This window comes from Hippoglossus hippoglossus, chromosome 18 (assembly GCF_009819705.1).
Source record: "Hippoglossus hippoglossus isolate fHipHip1 chromosome 18, fHipHip1.pri, whole genome shotgun sequence".
In the NCBI taxonomy this organism is placed as follows: Eukaryota; Metazoa; Chordata; class Actinopteri; order Pleuronectiformes; family Pleuronectidae; genus Hippoglossus; species Hippoglossus hippoglossus.
The window spans coordinates 11,662,824-11,668,629 of NC_047168.1; the positions used below are offsets into that span (position 1 = coordinate 11,662,824).

Genomic DNA, 5,806 nt, shown 5'->3' on the forward strand with positions numbered 1-5,806 from the left:
AATAGTGGCTTTGCAATATCTCCAAACGTCCATCTGCAGAGAAATAAATAGGTTTTCTCTCTCAAGCACATTTTTCCTCTTTGTTGAGACAATCATGACTGTGAGAAGCTGTAGAAGCAAAAAATATGAATCGCTTACCCGTGCAACTACAGAGAAGAAAGCGGGCTTGACAGCATCAGCACATTCCTGCGCCGTGCTGCTATCTCATATCATGCAGCCATCTGATGACTCTGATATTGTGGATTTCTTCATGAAATAAACATGCTGTGGGAAAAAAAGAAAGGAGAGAAAGATTCCAAAGCAAAGACAGAGCAGACGGGAGTGAGACAAAATAACTGGACCCGTGTGGGTAACCTGAGCTGACACGGACCCATTTATCTCCCTGTCTGGTGCAAAGGAGCCAAATCTCGAGCCCAGAAAGGTCACAGGGAAGAAACCTGATTGTGGAGCCATGCAGACCATTACTGATATAAGGACAAACCCATGTCACAAACTTTTGTCTATTGTCTCTTGTCTCTTATGCTTTGATTTTAAGAAGATGCTCTTCTCCAGGTTTTTTTGCTGGCAAAATAAAATATTTACAGTGGCTCAAGGCAGTTTTTAGACCAGTTTTGTAGACTTAATTGTGTTGTAGTCGGCTGGGATTGGTCGCAGTGTTTTGTTAGATTTATAGATCAATATTCTCATTTTCAAAACTACACAGATCCTTAATTCTGTATTTCTGCTCCGACACACTTTTGGTAGGAATTCCAGCTTTGACTTGTCTTCGGTGAGTCTCCATCAGCTTTTCACACCTGTACATGTTTATCCAACTTTTCCTGGTAGATCCCTTTCACGTATCATCAGATTGTTAGGGAAGCATCTGTCTCATGGCTTTTTACTCATGTCTTTCAATAGTAATCCTCAACATGACTTCCATCTAGCTCGTCTACCACGAAGGCCTGATTGACGGAGTGCTGCTGAGATGCTCGTCCTCCCAGATGGACTCAAGAAGCTTTGTTGGGTTCATGGTCACCTCCCTGACCAAGGCCCTTCTCTCCTGGTCATTAACTTTTCCCTGACGACCAACTCTACGATTCACGGTGGCTCTGAACTTGGAAAACTGAAGCCATCTAGATCTATTTAGGTATTTTGACCTCGCTGCTTAGATTTAGTCCTGACGTGCAGTTACAAAAACGCTGGGTTGTGTCTTTCTATGTCTGATCAATCCCGTTTGCCACAGGTTGAGTGTAGATTGATGGGCAGAAATCAATGTACAATTAAAAGTTCCAACACAATAGATAGTCAAAGTACACAAAGTAAAAGGGGCTGAATACTTCCTGAAGGGACTATATAGAGCACTCTAACAACAGGGGTTACACAATAGATAGGAAAGAGGACTCAATGAAACAAGATAATATTTAGAGCTAAGTGCTAACAGCAGCATAAAGACATACTCACAATAATGCTAACACATTGATTAGGCATGTAATAGCATATATAATATCAGATATTTTGTGGCTAAAAACAACAAGCCTAAGGTTTAATCCATATAAAGAATGCAGCCCACAAAACAATGGGTTTGCAATAAATTCTCTTTTAGCTGCTGAACATGATCAATACAAGCTCAATGGAAAAACCCCAGAGACGCCGTCGTTCTGGGTTCAAGTGTATTTTACCATCTTCTCGTCTGGCAGCTTTGAAACAGAGGCATCCTTGGAGCCTTAATTTTGATGTGGCTCATTCTTTTCTTTTTCTTTTTTAGATGTTGGTCGTTGCGGAGACCTTGCTGAAAATGTTGATTGAGCTTTCGAGGATCAGATAGCCTTGGAGAAGAAAAAAGAACTGAAGAGAGCTGTCTGGTAAATAATATGATCTACACTGGTCGAGACACACACACACACACACACGCACGCAATGTTCAACAAGATTACCCCCGAAAACGGCACGTTGCAAGGCATGGAAAGACGGCTGGGAGAGAAAAAAGGCCGAGAGGAGAGGGAGAGCGTAAGTGGAAACTGCACGCCAGGCTTTGTAAAACATCAGGGATGAAACATTGCTTTCCTCATAAGATGATTATGTTGTTAAATGAGATATGGCAATCTCTTGTAAGCGCTTAATCCAAGGATCTCCAGCTGCCATGCAAATGCAGCAGATGTCAGCAGGATGACACAAAGCCGAGGAGTGAGGAACCAACCCCCCCCCCCCCCTCCCGCCTCTGTATTATTCAACAGGGGGAGGAAGGTGGTTGCTGGCGGCTCATTGTGCTAATATCGTATTCAGTCGGTCAAAATTTCGCAAAACTGTTTTTTGTTTTCCTCTGAGAAGAAGGAGAAGAAGGAGGAGGAGAAACAAAAGTCTCTGAGCGGTGGGCCAGGCTTTCGGGGGGGGGGTTCTGAAGTTGCACAAACTCGGTAATGCTCCGATGTTCCCACCAACTTCTGAGACGCGGCTTCCCGTGTGAAGTTCCCTCTCGGCTCTTTCGCGGCGCTTTCATGCGGCTCTCCGGGCGTTCCCAGGTGGGATGTTAGGGGCGGGTGGACCGAATCGGAGTGGATTTCCTTGGGGGGCGTTAAAGTAAAATGTCTGATTCAAGCGCCCCCCTCCCCCCCGCCCACCACCACTCTCTTGGTATTCACGTTGATGACATCACGACTGTGGAAGTGCCGGGGAGCCGCCACTCCGGGCCCATTAAATCAGATAGCATGATAATTTGGTCTAATTTGCCATCAGTCCCGCTAATTGCATCTGACTGTGGACTCCGCAGAGTATTGTAATTCCCTTGAACTGGTTAGAGTGACTGTGATGGGTTATGCTTGAACTTGGTTAATAGTAGGTGATATATGGTTTGTTTTGCCCATTTTTCATCATCAGCTTTTTCCTTTTAATACCAAAGCGGCGGAATCGTGGAATAATTACAACTCACGATTGTGCAGCTCTCTCCGGGGACCATTGGTTTTCTTTTTTTTTTATGTGTTGTCTGTAGTTTTGAAGAAATCTGAGGCGGCTGAGTGTATCATTTAAACAGTATCACTTCACTCCAAATACGAAAAAACAAAGCCGAGATCTGAAACGCTGCGTGGCCGCACCGTGCGTCGAGATCAAGCTCGTCAAATCACAGCCGGTCGAAAGCAGTTACTGTTCATCCTACCAGGAGGTGCTTTTTCCTCACAGAAAGGATGTATCCAACTGCCCCTTTCTCTTTTCCTTCCCCTTTTCTCTTATCACTCTCTCTCTCTCTCTCTCTCTCTCTCTCTCTCTCTCTCTCTCTCTCTCTCTCTCTCTCTCCCTCCCTTCTCCCCTCCGCGGCTCACAGAGCTTTGTGCTCATGTTTGAGTTCTCACTGGCTGACAGGTTGTCACAGATAATAAGTTTTAATTCCCCGTGTGGGACCGAGACTCACTTGCCTTGTAATTTCCTCATAATTTTATTCCCTTTTGAAGGCCTGGAATGTAGATTGGTGAGATGTCAGTTATAAGTGGCCGAAAGCTGAGATAGTAATGTATTCCACCGCGCTCCGACTCGGACTCTTTGTGAAATTACAGCGAATGAGGCGCATTCTTTCATGTTTTAATTTGGGTGGAGTGTTCTCATGTCGCAGGTGCACGATCAATGAAAGCCTTGTTATTTAAGTCTCATGTTTGGTCATATGGTTGATACATTTCTTTTTTAAATGTAATAATTCAAATCTCTACAACACGTCACCTCAGTCTGACAGAGAAATGCTCAGTTTACCTGTTTCACCTTTAAACACCTCCTGTTACCATGTCTCTATATGTAAATATCATGTTCCATTTCTGTACTTTATATTCTTTATAGTTTTGTTCTTGTATTTTGGGATCTTGTATAGTGTCCTATCTATCTATCTATCAAATTCTGTCTTTCTTTCTCTCTCTTTCTCTTTCCTCTCACCTATCTCTCCATTTCTATCTATCTCTCTCTCTCATCTCTCTCTCTCTCTCTCTCTGTCATCTCTCTCTTGCTCTATATCTATGTGTCTATCTGTCTATCTATCTATCTATCTATCTATCTATCTGTCTGTCTGTCTGTCTGTCTGTCTGTCTGTTTATCATCCATTTCTCCATTTCTATCTATCTTCCTCTCACCCCTCTCTCTCTCTCTCTGTCTGTCTGTCTGTCTATCTATTATCCATCTCTCCATTTCTATCACTCTCTCTATCTATCCCTCTATCTATCCATCATATTGGTCATTTTAAATTGTCCGATCAGGACGGAGAGACAGAGAAACAAAAGCCTGTCTCAGTGTGACGACAGTGTGAGCAGAACAATAACACACTGTGGTTCAGACTCTGGTGAGTCATATGGATCTCACTCCAACCCCTGATCCCCATTTGTCCCAGCGGTGATGTGTCTAAACGCACCACAGCCGCTCTGATGGACACTCCGCCTTGAGCTCCTGTTCATCCCTTCCACCCCTCAATGCGACTCTCTCCCCATTCCAGAATAATGAGCCTTTCAGAAATTCAACTCAGGGATCCTGGTCCAGTGGTGTGCTCAGCAGCCCAGATTTCTTGCCTCTTCCCCCCTTTCGCTAAAGCCTCCGCTAGCCCCAGAGCTTCCAGGCCGCGGAAAATAAATAAATAAAAGAATCACAGCTCGGTCGGCCAAGTGTGGCCGCTGTTTCAGCAGGATAAGTTGGCCGGGGGAATATCGTCTAAGTCCCCCTGAATGTAAACGAAGTACCCTCTTGCTGTCATGGTGGACGCCTGGCCTGCCTTGTGCCTTGGATGACTGGTGAGGCTTTCTCTACCTCATAAAGGATGCAGCTGTGTCGTATGACAAAAAAAACAAACCGAAGACGGTTGTTCTGAATTTATGTCCAGCTGCCTTCGACCATTCCAGCACGGCATTGTCACCGCAAGGTTCAGACTTTGTCCTCACCCCGCGGTTTGGAAAACGTGCCTTGTTTCACCGCCAACCTGAGCTGGGAACCGGCAGCGAAACACTGACTTATGACATCTTCCACATAAACCCAGAATAATATATAGAGGGTGGGTTTTTTTTTCAGACAGGTGGATTATTTCAGTGAAGACCGATATGCATATATTCAGCATTTGTGCCATTTTCTGTGGGCTCTCCACTTCCGTGTCATGGGTGTTCCAGGTGATTCCCTATGGATCCCACGTGATGGATGCTCTTAATGAAGGGTGTTAATTTAAAGTCACCTGCAGGCTATAGCCGTTCCACCCATAAGGCTGCATCATCGCCCATCCAATGTTCTCTGTGCACTGACAGAGGCAGGCCCAGGGAGAAGTGAAGAGATGGAATTGGATTTGAAGCTCTGAGGCAGGTAATAAAAAGCAACACTCCCACACACACCAAGGAATGTGATTTCCCCAAGTACCCCTGGTAGACATGTTGAATTTCTAGCTGTAATGTATAGGCGGCCGAGCTATTCATAACACGGAAGTACACCGGCTGAAGCTTGTTTTCTCATTAAAAGAGCCTTCCCTGCTCCGAAATGTATGGAGCGGGTGAACTTTGGTGTAATGAACGTCCATACATCAGTGGCAGCTGGCCAACAGGGGGCGCTATGGCGGTGCCCTCACGCCCTACATGACGACATTGCCACGAAAATATTATGTATAATCTAAGTTTGTTTGTAACTTCTTTTTTCGAACCGGAGCGCAAGAACGCTGTGGCTAAGGGGGTAGAGCGGGTTGTCCTCTAAACCAGAAGTCAGTGTTTCGATCGCAGTGTCCTCCAGCAGAATACTGACGGCTGTGGGAGAAGAAGTGCTGCCCACAGATGCACTGTGCGAAAACGTGTATATATACAGTGTGCAACATACCCATTGACTTTTTGTC

General features: G+C 45.1%; 1 long non-coding RNA gene across 1 annotated transcript; it reads left to right on the forward strand.

Moving 5' to 3' along the window:
- Nucleotides 1-989: 989 nt before the first annotated feature.
- Nucleotides 990-5,289, forward strand: LOC117779281. Its single transcript, XR_004616975.1, has 3 exons — nucleotides 990-1,126; nucleotides 1,745-1,841; nucleotides 5,235-5,289. It is a non-coding gene; the product is annotated as an uncharacterized LOC117779281 (long non-coding RNA).
- The last annotated feature ends 517 nt before the right edge of the window (nucleotides 5,290-5,806 follow it).